This window comes from Castor canadensis, chromosome 4 (genome assembly GCF_047511655.1).
Source record: "Castor canadensis chromosome 4, mCasCan1.hap1v2, whole genome shotgun sequence".
In the NCBI taxonomy this organism is placed as follows: Eukaryota; Metazoa; Chordata; class Mammalia; order Rodentia; family Castoridae; genus Castor; species Castor canadensis.
The window spans coordinates 171,239,002-171,261,198 of record NC_133389.1 but is presented as its reverse complement, the minus strand read 5'-3'; the positions used below and the strand labels follow the sequence as shown (position 1 = coordinate 171,261,198).

The 22,197-nt window shown below is 43.5% G+C and overlaps 1 protein-coding gene across 1 annotated transcript in view; it reads left to right on the top strand.

Annotated features, from left to right (window-relative positions):
- Positions 1-3,218: 3,218 nt before the first annotated feature.
- The window catches only part of Serpine2 (serpin family E member 2), a 55,228-nt gene continuing 36,249 nt past the window's right edge, over positions 3,219-22,197 (top strand). Inside the window, exon 1 of the mRNA XM_020179392.2 lies at positions 3,219-3,417. The gene's annotated coding sequence lies outside the window, so the exon portion shown is untranslated. The remainder of the gene's footprint in view (positions 3,418-22,197) is intronic.

The window sequence follows — 22,197 nt, the reverse complement described above, 5'->3', positions numbered from 1 at the left end:
ACATTTATTCCAAGGCACTCAACACTGGACATCTTCCAAGAGAGGAAATGAGACTAAATAGATCATTTGTTTTATTCTGTTTGGGCATTTCTTGCATTTCTCCTGACTGCAGCCTATGGACACAAAGCCAAACTCAGAGCCTGGTTAGAGCTGGCTAAATGCCAGGTCACTTTTTAAATTTTTTTTTAAGGAATAAACAATTTGAAGCTCTAGCTGCAGATTAAGGCAAGCTACACAACTGAAGGACAAAATGAAATTCTGCTGTGAATGTGAAGTGGAAAGAAAGACCAGGTAAGAGTGTTAAGTGATTTGGATTTCTCAAACAAAATTAAGGTAGGGACAGGACAGAAATGTTGACTAAAAGTACATATCTGAAATTCATTGCAAAGAGTCAAATACTAAGAGAGAAACCTGCTGCTCATGGGGACACAACTGAGGCAAGAACACATGCTCCAATGACAGGTGTCAAAGTGCCTTGTGGCATAAATGTCACGGAATGTGTAGTCTGGGCTTTTGCTTCTGTCCTCTCTGTGGGCATCAGGAAGGCCTGCCAACATCAGCCACCCACTAAGAAGGAGGCATTGTTGGTATTCCTAGCATATCTTACTGGCAGAATGGGGCTTTGTCTTGAATCTGTTCCTTGGGGAGATGCTTATCATTTGTCCCCTTCAATGTCCAAGGAAAGAGAAAGGAACATTTGTGGCTGGGCTTATTTTAGCATATTAGTTAACCCTGTATCCTGTCTGATTTCAGAATTGACAAGTCACATACAGTATTGCTCAAAACGTTCCTTCGACAGTACTAGGGAGAACAGGGAAGTGACCATCAGTCATTAAAATATAAACAGACTGATGGTCTAGATGAAGAGTCTAGGCCTTATTTATACTCTAACTGGGAAAATAAGGGTGTTTTTCTTTCCCTGAAAAAAACTGCTTTGTTACAAAAGACTGAAAACTTTTAAAATGATGCTTATGAAGTCCTCTGAAAACCTTAACTTCAGAGTGACTTTACTAAAAAATTTAGAATTGCAAATAATTAACCAAAGCATTGAATATATGAACCAATGTATCAATGTTAACATCCTGAGAGTGATTTCCAGTTTTGCAAAAAAGTCACCACTGAGGAAAACAGGACCAAGTGTATCAGGGATCTCTGTGCATTATTTCTTTCAACTGCATGCAATTCCACAACTACCTTGATTAAAATTTTCAACTTCAAAAAAGTGATTGACATAGACATGGATGCAGGGATCCAGCAAGCTCTCCTGATTTGGCTGCACCCACATTTCCAGGTTCTAATTTGTCCCTGCCATAGGTTCTTAAATGATGCTCTCCCATCTGGAAGAGGCTACTACAGTTTCTCCATCTCACCCAGGGAGCTCATTCCCACCTTTGGGCTTTCTCCTCTGGCTCTCCACCTCTTCATCTGAATTTTCCCGGGCTCCAGCCTACCCTCCATGACAGACCAAGCCACAATAGTGTCATTACCATGTCTAATAGTCATTTGGCATTTGTTCACCCCTGCCAACATGCTTACTGAACAATTGCTGTATGTGTAGTAGGGCTCTAGGCATTAGGGATACAATGAGTTTCATGTTGAATTGGCTTTCTTTTTTCCCCTGCTCTCTAGAAGCATATCTAATGAGGCAGAGTAGAAGAAAACTAGCAAGAAGCCAAGTTTAAAAAAAAAAAATCAAATCATGCCAAGCACTGGTAGCTCATGCCTGTAATCCTAACTACTCAAGAGGCAGAGATCAAGAGGATTTCGGTTCAAAGCCAGCCTGGGGAAAGAGTTCGAGAGACCCTATCTCAAAAAAAAAAAACAACAAAAAAAACCTATCACAAAAAAGAGCTGGTGGAGTGGCTCAAGGTGTAGGCCCTGGGATCAAACCCTAGTACTGCAAAAAAAAAAAAAAATCAAATGACAAGGGTTATGAAGAAACTGATAGGCTAGAGAAGGAAGGAAGTGATTTTAGGTGAAATGATCAAGGAAGTCTTCCCCAAGGTGATGACATTTGACTTGTGACCTAAAGGACCAGGAAACAGCCAGGAGATCCTCAGGGGAAAGCATTTAGGGGAGAGTGGGCAACAAGGACAAAGGATTTAAATACTGTCCTGCAGCTGGCCATGAATATTGAGCATGACTATGGAGCAATTAAACAGCTTTTCTTTTTTGTGGACTGTTTCCTTATTTGGGGGCTAAACCTCCCATAACTTGTTTCCCTATAAGAACGACTTATGCCCTTGGATTGGCCCAGATTTTACATTTTACAAAGTACCCCTCTGCCAGCGCGCGCGCACACACACACACACACACACACACACACACACACACACACACACGCTGTCTAGCAAGGCCACCTTCCAAGTTGTCTACCCGACAGTTCACAGTTGAGGCCACAGGCCCGCAAAGAGGATTTTGTACAAAAAGCAACATAAATTGACATTAAAGTTGGCCAGAAACCTAAGGAGCAAAGGAAGACTGAAGGAAGGAGATCCAGGTGATGGGGCCTGGAGCCAGGCAGTCATCTGTTGCTGGCATTGGGTCTGCACCTATCTCTTGCTCATAGGATCCCGTCCGCTGTAGGGCGAGGGTGAGAGGGCTGGATTTTCGCAGAACTCTGGGGGTACCTCATGCTGTCACGGCAGCTGGGAGTAGTTTTCCGGATCCCCTTGTCTGCCATTTGCCTAAGGAAACCCACCAAGCTCCTCTGTCCCTTACACAGCGAAAAGTCGTCTCTAGGACACCACGACACCATGCAAGGCACCTGGAGGGACGATCTGCCCCTTTCCCGCCGTGTCCTGGCACCGGGACCGCATCACCTGAAGGAATGGACAGTGTCCTGGGGCGCGCCCGTCTCTCCCAGGGGACAGTGAAGACGCCCTGCCCTGCATCCTAAGGACGCGCCCCTGGCGCTTGTGTCCCCACACCCCCGCCGCTTCTCATACACCCCGAGGCGACCCACGTGCATTTCGGTCCCCCTGGCGCCGCACCTCGGGGTCGGCGCGTCTCCCCGGCGCAGCCCCACGACGGGGACCCCCTGGGAGCGGAATCCGGGAGGCCGCGGGCCGGGAGTTGGTGGGGGGCGGCAGTCCCCGCGCAGAGACGCTGCGGCCGGCTGGCACACAAAGGCGGCGGCGGGAACGCGGGGCGGGGCGGGCCGGGGGCGGGGGCGGCAGGAAGGGGCGGGGGCCGGCGCGGCGGCGGCGATAAAGCCCCCGCGCCGCGGCCGCCCCGCTCGCGCTGTGGCTGCACTGGCTGCGCGGAATCTGCAGGCGCCACCGCCGCCTCTCTCCTTCTCTACCTCGGCCGCCACTGTCGTCGACCTCCCTCTCCCCCGATCCCCTGCCCCACCGACCCCCAGTTCCGGCCGCGCCACCCGCTGCGACAGCCACCTGGGGATCCGAGCGAGGGGCGGTGAGTACGGGCGTGCGCGACCCCGGACACGGGAGGGGAGCTGAGGGACTGTCCCCGCGCGCTGCGACCTTGCGCCCGGCCCGAGGCGGCTGCGGGACGAGCCCAGCCGGGGCTCCGACGTCGAGGCGGAGGGAACTTTCTCAGCCTCCCTGGGCTGCCCTTCCTCGGCCAAGGCTGGGTGCGCGCCGGGCTCCCGCGTCCCGCTCGCTGGCAACCCCGAGCAGGATCCCGGCAGGGCAAGGAGCGGCCGGCCGGCCGGCCGGTGGGGCGTCCAGGTGCGCCTGCATCCAGGAGTCCCCAAGCCCGCGGAGACGTCCCCAAGCCCCGCGAGGCTCCTGTCCACGCAGCCGGGCTGGAGCCCTTGACCCTGAACCTGAGCTATTTAGCTACTCGCGGGCGTCCCCTATCCAGTACTTTGCCTCCGGGCAGGGAACGGCAAACCCACTCTTACTTGTCACCTCTGCCTGAGCTGGGTGGAGGGGACCAGTGATTTGAAGGAGAATTTTATCAATTGACCTTTGCAAACGGTTTAACCCTATCTCTGGAGAAGGTCTTTGCCATTGTCATCATCTGTAAAAATGGGAATTGCGAGGCCGATTAGTACAAATAAGGTGAAAGTACTCAGAAATTCTGGGCTCAATTAGGTATTTAATTTGCCCACAAGCTGAACGGGGAGGGGAGGCTTCTCTTACATAAGACAGCACTCCACCTTCAGGTATTATGGAAGATGCTATTGAAGATTTTAGTGTTTTAATGAACAACACATAATCTTGTGTGTCTCTCGAGAAATCTCCAATTCAGCTGTATCTTGCTTTGACTACTTTGCAGAGAACGTTTTTATATTTAGCGTCAACATAAAAAGATGTTTGAAGGTTTGTTTTCCTCTTTCAAGCCAGGAAGCAGTTTACTTCGCTGAACTATTCTGGAACAATTTATCTGATAATTTTGTACTTTGGAGATTTTCTATCTGATGTTGAGCACAGATAACTGGAAGAAATGTCAGCATTATTAATTTGTATATCTAAAATGGAACGTAATTTCAACAGGATCTGAAGCTGTAAATCAGTACTTATGTGCTGTTGGCAAATTTTTTTCAGCTATGCAGCTGGAGGTGGTGCTAGCCTAAATAATAATCAAAGGTTTCTTTCAAGCCTCAAGTTTTGAATCTTTATTAAAATAATATTTGAAAATATTGTACAGTGTAAGGCAATTACTGAAGGTCATGAAGATGTTATCCATCTTTAATTCAAGAAATAAGTCTATGCGGAAAATGTCTACCTCCTGTGAACTTCACAGATTAGTGTGATTTTGAAAGGACAAAAATAACCAAGTCTCAAAAGGATGTTAATTTTCAGTTCCACACACGCATGATTGAACACTAGTTAGAGACTGAGGTGGAAGAGTTGGCAATGAGCTGGTGACATGACCAGGTCCCCAGCCACAGCTCTATGTGTTACTGTCCTCTTCCAGCCAGTCCTTCTTTTAGTGCATGAGAGACTTCTGCGCATAGTTTTCCTTCCCCCCCCCCCCCCCCCCGCAGTCCCAAAGTCCATGTGGATGAGCTTGAGAGTCCTACTTCCTGGACCATCTCAAATCTTGTGGCACCACCCACCTCACCTCCTTAGTCCTCTAACCATATCTGATCCTTATCCTCAGATAGTCACCTTCTGAAATCAGAAACTCCAGTATCTTAGCATTTCCCAACCGGAAGCTACTTCTGCCTAGGCTGCACACTGGTACTCCAGTGGTAGTCACCAACACAAAAGATCCCCAGTGCCTTCCGTCCTTTGGGTTTGGCAGACCTCATGGTCCACTCTCCTGAGAAAACAGTTCACCATAATTGCTCCATATTCTACCCTATCTCCTCCTCACCCATAAACTTTTCCATAGTTACCCAGTCATACACTAAATCTTAGGAATTTGCTGTGTCTTAAGTACTTTGCTAGGCCTTCATATATGGTAACTATAGCAGGTTTTTTGCTCTCCTGGGACTGTCATTCTTGTGGCAGAAAAAAACAAAACAAGGAAGCAAACAAATATAAAATCTGTGATAAAAAATGAATACAGTAGAATGACAAAAGAAAACTCAGATTGAACTGGGAACTCAGAGATGAGAGAGAAGGCCTCATTTTGGCAGTGACTAATGTCGCCAGCTGTGTCCTGAATCCCAGCTCCTCCACCTACTCAAGAACTTATTCTCTTTACTTTTATCTTCAGTCTCTCCCTATGGACTCATATATATGTATTTTAATGCCCAAATCTCCCATGTTCCTGCATCCCTACCTTGCCTGTGGTGACCGGCACATCTCCCCAGGCTCTGCTTTCTTTATCAGCTCCTGCTAGTTGGCCCAAGTATCCCCACAGTAGGAGATCCAGTGATGTCCAGTGACGTCCAGTGACAAGTCATCTCCTAGGTGCCCACTGACCTCTCTGTGGTGTTTGGGCACTTTCATGCCTTTCTGTGCTTTTCTCTTCTGGTTTTCTTTCTGCCTCCCTGGCATCTCTGCTGCCTGCCAGGATTATCCAAGACACTGACTCCACCCATCTTCTGTGCTTTGTAGTGTTGATTGAACCATTTTCCCATAGCTTCACCTGTCACCAGTATCAAGTAAGTCCCAGGTTGGCATCCAAACTAAGAGCATTCTCCTGTGTTCCAACCAGTTTCCTACGGTCTAGTGGAATTAATCATTTCCTTTACACAAAAATAAAACAAAAACCCACCAGAAGTCCAAACCTGATGTTAGAGCTTACTACCCAGTATATATCTACTTCATATTTACCCAAGGTTTGTCCTGGGTTTATTTTTTTAGTTTTGGCAGTGGCTCTATCATTCCCTAAAATGTGCAAGCAGGAGCTGGATTTCTCCTGCATCCCCACCTGCACCAAGAGAAACACCAAGTCCTGTTGTTTCTCTGGGTTGTGAAATTCCATATGCCTCTGTTCTGGTCACACTGGCCCTGCCTTGCTTTAGTGTCTAGAAGTGGCAAAATGCTGCCACTTCCAGCTGATAAACATGTTGGCCCAAACAAAGCAGGCAGAAATTGAGTTAAAATTTAGAATTCTGAAGATGTTTCTTGAAGTTACAGCTTTTCTTAAAAATAGAAGACCTGGACTATAAGGTTCACATTCCCATGTGACAGTCCTCAGCTGGTGCTAAACTTCCAGTGCCTGTCTGCACTGGAGAGTGGTGGCTTTCTGGTTCCCCTGTGGCCTTTGTTGACAGCAGCTTTCTGACTCCCTTGGTTTCCGAGCTAGCAACTGTAGGCTGAGACAGCAGCCATCAGCAGCCTGGGAATTACACGGTTTACTGCATTGTACTCTGCACGCAGTGTGACATCCTTTTTGATTTCTACATTATTGCTGGTGTGACTTTCCTCCAGTCTCCTGAAATCTGAATCTTCTTGTGTCCCTCCTGATATAAATTCTGTCCTTCCATCTTGATTTGAGGATAAACTGCACTCTGAAGGAGTGGCTATGTTTTGTGTTACAGTGTCTCAGACTGCAAGGTGAGCTCTGTTGTCTTTATGTCAGGTTGGACCTCAGTTTCTCAGAATGCTTTGACTAGTGTAAGGTGAACTAGTACTGAATTCCCGTGTTACCTCGCCTGTGTCCAGACCACAGCCTCTGCTGTTTAAAATCCATTTCCATTGAACCTCACCATCTTCTCACTTCCTCACAACCCTCCACCCCCAGGAGGAGATGGAGTAGGGTCAACCTCACAACCAGACAGCATTGAGGAGACTGTAAATATGGAGGCACAGGCTGCCTTGGAGTCCTTGGAACATCAAGTCCTGGAGCCATGCAGTACATTCCCAAGGTCACTTTGGATAGTCTTACTCCAGAGCCTGAGTTCCTCTCAACCTCCAGCCAAAGAACTTTCTAGGGACTCAACAGGCTATTGGCCATTGGAATGACCCACCTCCCTGCCTCGTCCCCTTCCAGAAACCTTATTTCATTTCTTGCATAGTGAGCTTTCTTCCTCCTTTTGTGTTCAGCATCTGGCTAATTTCACCTTTTTCCAGTCTCAGATTTGTCACTACTCCCAACTCCCTATGGCACATATGCAGTGTACACATATGTGTACCCCTCCCCTGTGCATACCTCTTTGTTGGCAGTTGTTGCATTATAGCAACATGCTCTACCTAGACTCTAGACTCGGTGTTTTAGTTTTATTTGCACCAGCAATGATGTGCGGTCTGAAGGCATTTAACAGATTTGTCAACTAAACCATCTTCATGTTTTTCATAAGTCTACTGCACATTTTATGGACAAGTGTCTGCATTTCAGACTTAAAGGAGATTTCTACCCCCAAGACCATCACCTCTGGTTTTGGTACTTTTGAATTTAACATGTATCTTCACACTTTTTTAAATGCCTGAGCAACCAAGCATGGTAGAACATTACTTGGCGAAAAGCAGGGTAGAAGTACCTCTCTGTCTGTGTTCACTTGCATTGTCCTCATATGACCCTTTTCGTCTTGATTCTGTCTTCTTGGAGGTCCATTGACTGGGCTGCACTCTGTCTTTCATGGTTTGTACAAGTTGGAGAATGTATTTGTTTATTACCATTAACCTCTTTGGTGATAGTGATGTATGACCTCTTACTGACTTTTTATTTTTATTGTTTGTCATAGCAAGTACTTTGGGTTTTGTTTTGCTTTTTAGCTATTTTCTGCCAAGTTTGGTGGAAAGAGCCCTGGGCTGGGAAAGGGTCTGGTCTGTGTCACTGACAATCTGTATAGACCATCTTAAATTCAGTTTCTTTGTCTATACAATGGTCTCAAAAGTGTCTTATTAAAAGGGTCTTACATATTTTTTAAACCTATTAACATATTAGTTTTCCTTTCTGATCCAGCGTTCTCATAAATATCAAGTCTAGAGGAATTTTTTTCTAAAATGCATTATTCTGTGCTTACATACCATGAAATTCTTGCCGGTAATTCTCATTTTTAAGCCTGTGAAATCATTCATTGTTTGTACTCAGAAAATAGCATTGTGGGCCAACGTGAAGATTCAGTTTGTATTCCCACTTGGAGGTGTTTATAAAATTGTTTAAAACTTGGGTCCCCTGTACTGGGATGTTCTTTGTAACCCTGTTCTCCGTCCATAAAAGTTCCTGTCTTCTCTTTTGGTTTCTTCCAAACCATCTTTCTTCATTAATAGATTGTGTGCCTGATCTGGAAATCAGTATTAGATTTTTTTTTAAATACCCTTAGGTGCTTAATGAAGTCAAATGCAATAAACTACATCTTTAGGTTATTTCTTATCTGTAATTTCCAAATTTGTCTAAGAACTTCAAAAGATTAGTACTGTTTCATTACTCTTGAGAAATACCACGTTCCATCCGGTAGTCTGAGTCTATTTATACAGCTCGTATTCTGCTGTTACATTTCTAGATCTGGATGAAAATTTGGTCCAGAGGAGTCAGCATCCCTCCTGGGATTCTTTTCATGCCTAGGGATGGCCACTGAGCCTAAGCAGTCCTCTGACTATTTGTAATGTTCTTAGTGTGATTTGACAAACATGTCCCCTATCTCATCCTTGAATTTCTCCCAAGGTTGAGGTAGACAGCCTAGTTCAAGATCAGATTAGGAACACCCAGACTCTTGCTAGTTTGACCTCAGACTTGCCTTTTATTTCAGAAGATAATTTGAAAATTGGAATCCACTGTGCCTTTCTGTTTTTATCAGCTAATGCTTAGGCAAAAGATATTGTGGAGATTTTAATGTACAAATCCTATGAAAAGGCAGAAAGACTTTCTTGTTGTAGCTACAAATCTTGGTATATGCACTTTGTTTTATAGGTCTACGATTATCCCCAAGTAGGAACTTCGGCAGCCTGGGAATTTCTCTTAAGAGCATGCCAGAAACAGTATCAGTGACTTCTCTCTCCATCCTTCCACCTCGTCCCCTCTATGGGATGCCAACAAGCATAGCTGTAGAAAAAATAACCACTTGTTTTTATCCTAAGTTCTTATGAGCTAAATCTTGAAAATGGGTGTGAGTATGTAAAGAGTTTAATGTCAAATACAAACCCCACTCAAAAATAAATAAGATAAGTTTGGGGATGTAGCTCAGTAGATGGAGCACTTGCCTAGCATGCCTGAGGTCCTGGGTTCAATCCCCAATACCCTGAAAAAGAGGAAGAAAGTGAAGAAGGTAACTGTAAATGAAAATAGGTGCTTCTACTTAAGAATTTATTTTTATTGAAGATTTGATCCCTGTTCAGATTATATAAGCTATTAACACCTGCATTATCTTTTGCTTACAAGGGCAGAAACCTAAAGCAACATAACAAGCAAAATACAAGAGGAGCGCTATTGCCTTGCATTGCTGACCTCCGAGCATGGCAGAGGAGGCTCTGGCTCTGAATTTGCCTAGAACCAGAGCCTGGGGGCCTTAAGGCTCTCTTTCCCTCCTTGTGTCTTTTCTTTGCTTCTCTTTGCTTATTGTCATCTTTTCCTCAGAGACCTTGATTGCAAGTAGCTCCAGGCTTACCTTCCTATAACGTCATGATGAAGAGAAAAGAGCAGTTTCTCTGATAGTTCTACTTGGAAAAATTCTAGGGAGGAACTCTGTTTGGCTCAGTTCTGGTTATGTGCCTTTATTTGTAGCAGTGGCTGTAGTTACAAGAATGGGAGCTATGATTGGCTGAGGCTGAGTCACATGTTCAACCCTCTGGTCAGGAGGGGAGAGAGTCCTTGTCAGGGGGTGTGCTGGGTAGGCAAATTACCCAACTGTCATTAGTTTTCAGTTGACAGGCTCTGTGTGGTTTCCTTGAACTCCATGCTTGCCTGGAGGGTAGGAGTTAATGTCTTTTCCACTCACACAGTTGGAAAAGAGTGTAGAAGGGCTGAAGATCCACAGTCGTACAGCCTCTGTGTGTTAATGCCAGAGCCTGTGTGTGCCAGTGCCAGGTCTGTAAATATATGAACTATGAGCTGATACCACGGGTTTCAAAGATTTGTATCCCAGCAATATTTACATATTCTCAAAAGAAATCCTTCAGAACACACACCTCCTTTCAAAAGACTGTCTTCTCATTGCATGGCATAATTTTCTTCAGTAACACCCAAAACACATGAGGTGAACAGAGACCAATATTTTTATGTTGTTTGAAGTAATGTTTTTATGTGTTCCCCCACACACCAGTTTGTTTCTTAGATACTTGCTATTTTATTTCTGAGACTGGAGTCTTAAATTAGTACTGACCTTTGGGTTGAGAGGGTAGAGCATACTTACATAGAGTCCAAAGGAATAACTTAGACTAAGCTGGATAAAACTCCACAAAACCAATGAACAAGTGTGATACGATTTTTAAAAGGTGCCTAAATGAACTCTCTTTGGGATTTAACTTTTCTTTTTCTAAAGTTTATAGTTACCTTTATTTCAAAGTTTCTCACTTCTAAATACTCCTTCTCCAGAGTACAGTAACTAAGAATGTGGAGACTGACACACTTTGGTTTGAATGTCGAATCTGATGGTTACAAGCAGGAAGCCATAACCAAATTTCTAAACTTCTTCAAGCTCCACTTTCTTTGTCTGTGAGCTGTGCATGAAAGTGCCCAGGGCTTTGTGTTGTGAGGATGAAGTAAAGTGTATATCTCAGGTACCTAGCACAGTGGCAGGAATGCGCTGACTTACAGAACACATGGCCATGGTTGTGGTGCTGGGTTATGTTTGTCATGATGGTGCAGATGGGCTTTTGACTGCTCCAAGACTATTGTTTCCAGTGTGTGTTTGACCTGGTGATAAGTGACGTGCATGCTTTGTTTCCAGACCCCTTTCCTGTGGCACTCAATGGACAATGCTCCCTGGTGATTGTTGCTCATCTATCCTTTCTGTAGGATTCAGGCTCTTAGTGTACTAACCAACCAGCACAGGATGGCTGACACATGAAAGACCTTCCTTCTCTACCCTTGCTTTTGGGAGAAAAAACTGCCCTTAGCGAGGGTTCTTTTGAGGGGCACATGTGCTAGCTCTATAGGCTGGGTGCTTTTCCCCAGAGGGTTAGTTGTGAAGAATGAATAAATGTCTGTGCAGTAGAAAAAAGAAGCTATTTGATTTAATATGTAGGTCTTTGCAAGTGTAGCATCCAGAGATTTCTCTTTTCATCCTTGTTTTTCAGACTGTGAAAAAGTCATTCTACTGTGTCAGATGATGTCCAGTTACCCAGAAAAAAACATTTTAAGCACATGCTGAACTTACTTAAGACTCAGGGTCATTTAACTGTGATTTGATTCCCTCAATATACAAAAGAGTTCTAAGAATGTAGGATTAACTTTAGCAAATATTTGCAGATAGGAAATGTATTTTCTGTAGGAGTTGATATGATTGTTGTAGGATTTTACTGGCAAATATCCATTTGGGACTTTATACAACATTCTGAACATATCCTACATCTCAATTATTGTTCTGACAACGGAAGGGGTGATGCCAGGAAGATATTGTGTGATGGCTTATTATAAAGAGTTTTCTTTCTAAAGATGTGAAATTTTTTTTCTCTTTGAAATTAATTTCTAAAAGACTGATCATATCTGCCAAAACCATCCTAATTTTGTATGACATCGTGGTTAATAGGAATTTGGAGGATTGGACGAAGATGCTAAAGTATTCATACTAAACTTATGCTTGTGCAGCAAGGTGGCAAACTGTGAAAATCAAGAGCTGATCATATGAATGTGAGTTAATTCAGCACAGTTGAAAGTGTGAAAGCATAGTTGTTCCTATGGGTATATGTCACTCATTAGCCTAAAACTTCATTGAGCAGAATTATACTTTTGTCCTACTCTCCGCCTTATGTTCCAGTTATGTGTGTCTTGTCTGTCCTGTTATGGGCCCCCAAGTCTTTTACCATTCTGGGCTCCTTTTACTGTAACTGGCACAGTGAAGCCAAGAAGATGCTTCAAAGTGAAGAAGGAGCCAGCCTCCAGTGGCTCACGCCTACAGTCTTAGCTACTAATATGACCTTGTTAATCCTAACAACTCTTGTACAGTAGAAGTTAGTCCTCTAGAAATCTTCAGACCCAGATGTGTAGATGCTATAGGGTCTACTCCGATACTCAGGGAAGGACTATAGCCTTCAGACCTGTGAAGCCTAGTGACTGAGCCACAAGACAAGGCCCTGCAGATTAAAGGCCAGGATGTTACTGAACCGAGGATGAATTTGGGAGTCAAATAAATTTAGGTTTAAACCCCAGCTCCACACTTAGTTACTGTGTGGCCTTAGGCCAACTATTTTTTTTTTAATTGTTGTGCTGGGTTGGGGTACACTGTGGCATTTATAAAGGTTCTTACAATGTATCAAAATAGATCATACTTGAATTCACCCCCTCCACCATTCTCCTTTATCTCCCCACCCCCATTCCTGGAACTGTTTCAGCAAGTATCATTTTTCCATTTACATACATGTGTACCCAGCATTTGCTCCATATTCACCCTCCCACACTCTTTTCCCCCTCCTCCCTCCTCCCACTGGTACCAAGCCCCCAGACAGGACCCGTTTTAGGCCAACTAGTTCCCTCTCTGGAGAATACAAACGATGAGGATATTGACCCCGGCAGAGGTGGGTCACATTAGTCCCGTTTCAAGGGCAGGGAAATGGGAAATACAATGACTTAAGTATCTTGGCAGGGTCAGGGCTATGGTGGAACTGACATCTCTGATCCCTATCACCTGTTACCTCTTGTCTAGGTACAGTTTGGCAACAAACTACCATCGCCTGTTTCCTACCCCTAATTAGTCCCCCTTACATGGTGGCTGTAATCACCCAATCCCTAGACCCGCATAACGAACCCATGGTTTCTTCTCTGTGTTCACTCCCATATTCTTGAAGAGGAGTCTTCCTTGGGAGTGAAAACGATTCCGTAAGGTTTATTCTTGATGTATGTGCCCCCCACCAGACATCCAGGGTTTAAAGGTGACATCCCTATTGCATTTGGGTAACATTGGTTCTAAGAGCTAGTTTTTGATCACTTACTCTGTAACATGGGCTGGAGGAACACAGATGTGTCTTCAGAATAGGCCAGACTTTGAGGGTCTCCTCCATTTACGTAGTAGAAGCATAACCAGGATGCTATAACAATTCAGAATAGCCTGGAACAATAGTATACTACAGACTGGGTGTGTGTGTTGGGGGTGGGGGGGAATGCAACCAGAGAGTGCTTTGTCTGTAGATGATTTAACGTTATCTTAGAGTTTGCTTTTTATTATCACAATGCACTATGACGATAAATACCCCTCTAGTGGGACAGTGTGATCCTACCAGCCCACCCCACAACAGTCAGCTACCAGACTGACACTAATGAGGCGTTTGGCAGGTCAGACTGGCAGTGGCCAGTCTGATGCCACTGGGGATGGCTACACAGAAGTTCTGTCCCTCCTGCTTGGTTACAAAAGCACTACAGGGTCTGTGATCCTGAAGATAAGCACAGTCACTGATGCCCAGGTGAACTGTAGGGCTGCAAAGGTGCTTTGTAAATGCCTGTTGCTTCTTTCATCCTACAAGCAGCCTGGAGAAGAGTGTGGTCCAGGATGGCTCTTAAATGAAGAACCTGGGGGCTCCAGGAGGTTGAGGAACATGGATGAGTGCTAGGATTTCCTCCTGTGTGACATGAGGACAGCAAGGGCTAAGTTTTAGGCAGCTAGCTGGGAATCTCAGTGGTACTGATGCAAAGCCCTTCACACAGAGAAGTACTTAAATGTCAGGAGGATGTACACAAAGTAAGTTTATGCACAAAGTGAAGCACATAATTGATAAATGTGAATGCCTGCGTCGCCTTGTGAGTAATACAGTCCTCACATTTTTTGTATTTATTGACTCTCCACAAAAATCCTTTTTTGCCCTAAACTTCATAGAATTGGTATTTATTGATTTATATCAGCTAAGAACTGTTTGTTTGGTTCTATGGCTAAATACAGACAGATAACTCCACAGAGGAGAAATTAATTAAAGGATGAAAAGTTTTCATGAACAACTTTAAAAAGGTAATGAAAGGTTGCTCAGGTGAAACTCTTACTTTCAGTGTACATGACTATAAGATACAGGAGTGTACAGCCTACACGAAGGCCTGTCTCTTTAGGGCCAGGCAGACAAGCAGCAGATTGTGCCTAAGCTATGTCTTGATAAGTCATCTGAAGACACTGAAATGTGGAATTTTTCTCTGTGAAAGAGTGTCCCACTTTAAACACCTGATTGCCTGAGTGTGAGATGAAAATGCCCCCACCATTGTTCAGGAAAAAGAATTGACTATCTAATAGGATCCTTACAAAATCTTTCATGTTATAAAGGACCCACTAGGTTCATTCTTCAGAGTTTACAAAAAAGGGGGAAGGTGGATGAAACTCCTGAGTAACTGGCTGAGAATAGCTAGGCAAGGACGTCAGCATGGGGCCCTGCTAATCAGTACTTACTGTGAATACAAAGGTTGCATGACGACAGGGGGGTTGCAATTTTAGAAAAGAGCCAAAAGCATTGAGTACATATTTAAGGATTATTCCTGAAATCATAATGCTACAGTTGCCAAATATTGAATGTCATATTAGTTAAGGTAAGGCTAGTTTCTATAACATATAAACCCAAACATGTACTGTGATTCAAACACAATTGGAAGTTGCTTGCCATGTGTATAAATCCAAATTGGGTATGTCTGTGTAAAGCCCAGCCTCCAAACATCTGTGGCTCCACTTTATTTAACAGGAACTTGTCAAGGTCACAGTCCTGTTCAGCATCAAAATGGTGGCAGCAGAGAGAGGACAGGGGATTGCCCACAAGAGATTTTGATGGGCCAGGCCTAGGAATAGCATATGTCACTTCTCCTATTTCACTAACTACAGTTCTATCTTAAGCTCACTCCCACCCACTGGCAAGGTTGGGAAATGTCCAGCTCTGGGGCTGGGAAGATGAGGAAATAGTTTGGTTGTGGAAATGTCTATGTTCAGTCATATGGAAAGATTATTAAAGGTCACTTTAAAAAAAGTAACACAGTCAGTAATCTGCTGTAGGTATCATGACATAGCTGTACCCCTGGGGTCAAGTGTCCAATGGACCATCAACGGCTACTATAGCACTGGTAGACCTCAGAGTCAGTGTTACACATAGATCTAAATGGTGCTGTGTCACAGGCAACTTGGACAATAAGGAGGTACTGTGCCTGGGAATGTGGTTAGGTACTCTGAAAGTTATGCCAGACACTAGAAGATGACTGAGGAGAGCCCAAAGTGAATTGCTTCATAGAAGGTGGGAGTGGAAAGAAAAGTGCTATTACTGGCTTATAATACCCGTGGTTTCATGTCTTAGTTATAAAGTTTGTTTAGTCTGGTTGACCCAAATTTGCAGGGGTGGTGAGGATCTTCTCAGTGTGAAAAGAGGAGGGTTGAGATAGGTTATCTGAGAAATGCCTCATATTCACGCATACCCTGAAGGTCAGCATCCATCAGAGGAGTAAAGCATTTGTACTTGAAGAAGAGCACCTGACTGGAGCAGTGTGAAGGGTGTTGGGACACTGGATACTCAGTTCTGTATCTGGAAGTAGAAGGACAGAAAAGCTTGGGAATGGTGTCACCCTCATCCTTGTGTTCTGCTTGAGGGCAAGGAAAGGGACCCAGAGGATTGGGGAGGAGGGGGTGACCCCCTCTCTGGGAGAAGCCTGGCTGTTCCAGTCTGCAGGTGGACACACCCACATGCTCTCTCCTCTTTCTGGCTGTGTGATGTGGGCAGGCTATGCAGCCTCTCCACATCTGTTTTTGTGAGATGACATGTTCATAAGGCCGTGCACACAGTGGGAGCTTTACAAATCTCCAGTGAAGCTACTCACCATCCCCACTGCTGCTGGATATTATCTTTGTATTGGTTATGAGAAATTGGAGATTTGTTGTTTCCCTATAAAATGCAACTTCATGACAAAAAGCTCAGTTCCCCCACCTCCACCCCTAAAGATTCCCTAGTGCAGTGTGTTACACCAAAGGTTATATAATGGGGAGAAAGTGAACCTTCATTACATCCTTGAGTTTTAATTCTAGCAATCCTCTATCTGCCTTAGCTTTGGATGTTGCAGGGGAAAATGGCCCATCCTATAAGGAAAAGTTACGTGGGGTCTCAGATTTACACCATCATCTCCCAGCACAGGGACCCATATGATGCTCACAGAAGCTGTCTGAGGTACAAAGTGGAGAAAGAGGGTTATCACTGAGTTTATAGAAGCGAAAACTGAATCACCAAGCAGAAATGTGATTGATCCAATGCAGGAAGACCTGGGATGAGACAGCAGGCTTGTTGCACAATTGTGTTAAAGCAAACTCTGGTTTCTTCTAGGAAGTAGCTAAGCATCCCTGCCATTGCTCTCGAGATGCCTTCAGAAGGTGTTAGCATCATCTGCAACAAATGAAGTTGAGACAGGCTAAGAGCAGAAGTCAGGTTTGTGCTTCCCATCACTTCAGATGGTTTCTACGCTTTGAAGACTTTTTTTTTGGATTAACAATAGCTTGGCAGAGGTTATAGAAAGAGAGGGAAGCAGACTTGTAAATATAGAGTGGTCATCTTTTTTTAATATACATTCCATTGTGATTTATTTTTTATACAATTTGTACTGAAAGAAGAGAGCAAAAGAACAAAGAATTAGAAGTAAAAGCACAAGAACCCTTCTTTTTCTTTTTTTCTGGAGATTGAACCCAGGCCCTCCCACATGCTAGTCAAACATGGTCATCCCCAGTCCCACAGGAACCCTTCTTAAACTGAAATTTGGTAACTTTTCTCCGATCTTCTCCCTCCCTCTTTCTCTTTCCTGGCTATTTTCCTGAGTATTTCCAGATCTTTTGCCTTTGGACATATATATATCTTTATTTATGTGTTTATTTATGAGGTGGCTCACGTAAGTTTTCTCCCAGAAGTTAAAATAAGGAAGCCAGAGATTATTTACTTCTTATCCACTCCAACTCTTTTCTGGTTAACTCTTTTACTTGCTGTAATCCATGCCAGAAAGTTATGCTAGAGATTTTGTATGGACCAAATCTGGGTGAGTCTCTTTTATGGAACTGTGGAGAGGAGACTTCATTACAAGAACTAGAATGGAAAACAGAAAGAAGAGACAATCCGGATATCACAGGTCACTTCTGTGGATGCCAGAAATTACCTCTAAGCAACAATAACAAGTGGAAAATAATGGCTTCATGTTTACTGGCAGAATCCATTTTTCAATGCAATGTCTTTTATATAAAGAAAGGCAGGATTAAAAAAAGATATTGTCTGTTTATTTTCCCTGAACATTTCTTTAGTATCTGAACTATTTAAGTGAACCCTCTTGGGCATAGTAGGATTAAGAAGCTGATTTAGCTACACTGAGCTGTTTCTTTCCCCTCTTTCTCAGGTTTCATATCATAAGTTAAACATTCTCTAGTGTTCCTTCTATTTGCCCTGGTGAAAAGATAATAAATAAATATTATCTAGTGCCAGTTCCTTCTATTTGCCCTGGTGAAAAGATAATAAATAAATACTATCTAGTGCCAAGGGGAGAAGAAAAAAACTTAAGATGAATGATCAAATGGTGCTGCCTTTTATTTGCATAGTATCAGAGAAGATAGCAACTTAGCTGGCATTGGGGTGCACAGCATGAAGCATGGAAGAAAAACTCGAGTTTGTCAGCACACCCAGGGTTGTTGCAAGTCAGAGAGACTGACTAACAGTTACCAAACTCACTAGAGATGGATGAATAATGACAGTCTTTTAGCTAGTTAGAACCTTCCCCACCTTAACAAAATCTTCATGGAAGTTTAACTGGTATGAGAAGGCTGGTTGGTAAGTACCATGTGAAAGCAAGTTGATGGCTCAACTCATAGAACTGAAAACCTGGAATAATTCCATAGGGATACAGAGAGTATCTTAGTCAGTAGGCACAGGAGGTTTAGCATATCAGCAGTTACACATACCAGGCCCCTTCATTCCCAAGTGTTAGACATGTCTTGTGTACTAACTATAGATAACATAAGAGAATAGCCCCTGGAGACAGCTTGCTGAAATTGCTAGTGTCTGTCCTATCATTATTTTTAATACTACTTTCTTATTTTGTGGAACAAACATGTATGTATGGTGTCTAAGGAACAAAACTAAGTTGTGTCTAGTACTCCTATTTAGTTTTCATTGTGTTCCCCTACTTTAAATTTTAACGCTTTTCATTCTTTGCCGACTTGGTTAGCACTTGCCATCAGTTGCCAGCACTGGTGGTCCTTCATCCCTCCCATTAGGATAACTTATGGCTGTCCTTTCTGCACTCACCTCCTTGTACTAATTTGCTGTATGGTGAGACAGTACCAATCAATGTTACCATATATAAGGCCAACAGCCACCTTCCTCATTTGCCTGAAGCTCTAACAGTACATGTCACTCTCTGCCTTCTTTCATGGCCCTTTAAGGCCTTCTATCTTCTGTCAGTCTGTGAACTCTTAAAAGTCCGGCCCTTCTTCCCCTTCATCTTTGTAATTTCTACCGCTATGCTTTTCTCTTGCCCTAGGACTTCAACAGCTGTTTTGTTAAATCAGAAAGCCCCTGGGTTCTTTGTACAATTTTTAAAGGTTGGAATCTATGCACTCTCTCCTTTAGTACATGGCACTTGTTTTGCCCCTGTCTTCATCCCTACAGGCTCTGCTGTTAACCTTCCTTTGACCAGCCACCTTGGTGAACTGTCAAGAATGTTGAGGTGGACTTTCTACCCTAGGGCGGCAGCTCTGCCCACTTAAGAGATCTCAGTTTTGGTGAAGGACTTTCTCATACGCAGTGACTCCCTCCTGGCAGGCATTTTGCTGCCATTTTGGAGAGAGATTTGAACCAGTCAAGTCTAGGAATATTTGTTTTCTCAGGAAAAGCAGCCCTATTAAAGCCATTGTTTTAAAAGTCACTTGGAGCTTTAAAAACCTCCAGTCATTAATTCACAGTGTTAAAATTTAGGAGTGGTTGGGGCTTCAGGCAAGCAATATTGAATTAAATGTGTAGAGCACTTTAAGACAGCATTTGATTGTACATTGAAAATAGGGAATGCAAATTGAAATTCCTCCTGGGTGCTTTAAATCATGTGTTATATGTGCAGTATTTTCAATTAGCTGCAGAAAAAAAATGCCTTCAATATGGCTCTATTTTTACAGCTGGGAATTGCTCAGAGAACACAATTGACTATTTCATACATGTGAGATTTATTTAAATGACTTGTGGAGCATTTGCAGTTTACCCAATAATTGAAAATATTGTTGCAGTGTGGCAGGTGAAAGTAGGAAGTCATTTTGCATTCCTGAAGAGGAGTTATAAGCTCAATAGCTTTTTAGTTAGAGAGAGGTGGTCAGGGGAGTTAGATCACTGGAGACTCAGCTCTTTACATTTCATTTCTGGGTTTTGCCCCACCATAGAAAGGAGGAAAATGGTTAACTGTGGGGTGACACTTTCGACAAGGACCTCAAACACTATGGTATTATCCAATTTCGCCTGTTTTTATGTGTCACACACAGATAAAAGGACAGATTGATACAAACTCATCCTTCCCTGAGCTCTTCTCTGACTCCCCACTACCTTTACCCCCATTCTTTGTGCCATCTCCCTTCCAGCATCTCCTGGAGTGATGCAAAAAGCTAGTTGAGGCACTCCACATGGACCAACCCATCCCTTCAAGATTGTTCATGAACATGACTGGGGATTTGGAATGAATGTTGCTATTGAAATGATGTTATAAAAGGTGATTAGGTAATACTGTATTAAAATCCACTATTACTCTTGTGATGCAGACAAGGTATAGGTTCATTAGGCATTTTGTGTACAGAATGAGAATATTAGCCATCAATTTCTAATCTGTATAATGATGTCTTCCAGCCAGGGTTAATCCTTCCTCTCTTCTCCAAAGATATTTGTCAGTGTCACAAGACATTTGGTTATCTGTCATGACTGAGTGGATGATGCTACAAGCTTCTCATGAATATAGACCAGAGATACTGCTAAACATTCTATAATACACAGCCCCTATAACAAAGAATTATCCAGCCCAATATCTTGCTTTAGAATATTTTTTAAGACTGCCCTACATATTTTAGACTCTAACCAACTTGTAAGATGGAAGCTTCACATATACCACATGAATTAAGTTGATAAGTTGATTCTTGAAGGCCTGGCATCTTCATCAATGCCTTGGTTCTGTATTGAGCACCTTGTGTCTATGCACCATACTGGATTCTTGGGTACAATGGTGAACAGACTCATAGTCACAAAGAGAAGGAAAGAGGACAAAGATTCCATTCAGGGAAATTTAAGCATGGTGGCCTGAAGCGGATGATCCTGATAGGCTTAGTCCTATCCTGGCCAGGAGGGACTTGTGAGCTGTGGGTAGGGGTTCTGCTCCTAGAAAGAGCCTAGGGAAGCTTTTGGAGGCTTCGTCTTAGGTCATGGTGTAGAGGGTCATGGTCGACTTTCCCTCTTAGCAAGTTACAGAGCAGTACAGGCAGTGACTTGGGTATGAGGACAATATTCTCTTCCAGAGAAGTTGGTGGCTTAGACTGGGCACAGAGGATATGGAGAGAACTCCCATTGAAGACGTGTCTGAGAGACAAAATGAAAGAGCTTGTCGATGGTTCAAATTGGGTGAGGGAGAGGATAATTCCCAGACTTTTGGCTTAGATTCTTGGATGGATGGTTGATATCACTTATTCAGACCTGGGCAAGTTTAGGGGTAAAGAATACTTTTCTCCCTCACATTCTAGAATTTCCATGAAAACTGCCAAGGGAACTGCTATGTATCTTTCTACCCATTTAAAAAAAAATGTGTCTTAGGATCTGCTGGCAAAACTGTAAGCCTTTTCTTTTAGGTTACCTTTTCTTCCAGGGACCTCCTAATAGGCTTTTCATTGCAATAGGCTCCGCATGATTTCTAAGTGGTCTCTTTGGGCAAACATCAAGCATTTCCTGCTTCAAGTTACCTCATCCATCTAAATAAACATAACAGTGCTGTGAGTCAGCTTAAAATCCAGACTCCCACCATTGAATATCTTGACCACCAAGACAGGCCACTCCAAAACTTTTTAAAGGTTGTTGTAGTCTAATCTCACCCCATTTCAGCTTCAGGCTGGTAGGAAAACACTTTTTTATTCCTGAGATTGCCAGCCTTGGAACGAACACAAGGAAAATTGCCTGAGCCTTACACCCATTCCCAAGTCATTTCCTGACCCTGTCACCAAGGCTGTTGATGGAGACTGTATGGGGCTATGCTGCTGCCCTGGGAGAGACAAGACACCTCAGGTCACCTTCTGTGAGGACTTGTGGCCAGATGTGAAACTGTTAATGTCACATACTACACCCTTGAGTCCTTTCTTCAGCAAAGGAATATTGAAAATGTCCTGCAATTGGGAAAATACACACACACACACACACACACACACACACACAATAGTTAAGGAGGCAGCTTTAACTTTCTTTTGAGTTTTAGGAATCAGAATTTCTTTGCATTTTGAAGTAATACAAAGAAGTAAATGTTATGATGTGCTGAAGTATAGAACTGGCAATGGTAGTAAGTGGCAATAATGGCAGAAGCCAGTTTTGATGGTGGCCTCAAGACTTCACCTAAGGACCTGAGATGTATCACCTCTTTTAAATCCTCACAGTTCCTAAAGTAGAGACTACTATTATACCCATTTTACAGATGGAGGGACTGAGGAACAGTGAAGCACTTGTCCAAAGTCATGCTGATAGTTGGTAGTGGAGTGAGGGTTTGAACTTGAGTGGCCTGTCTCAGAAGCCTGCAGAGGCCAGGTGCAATGTC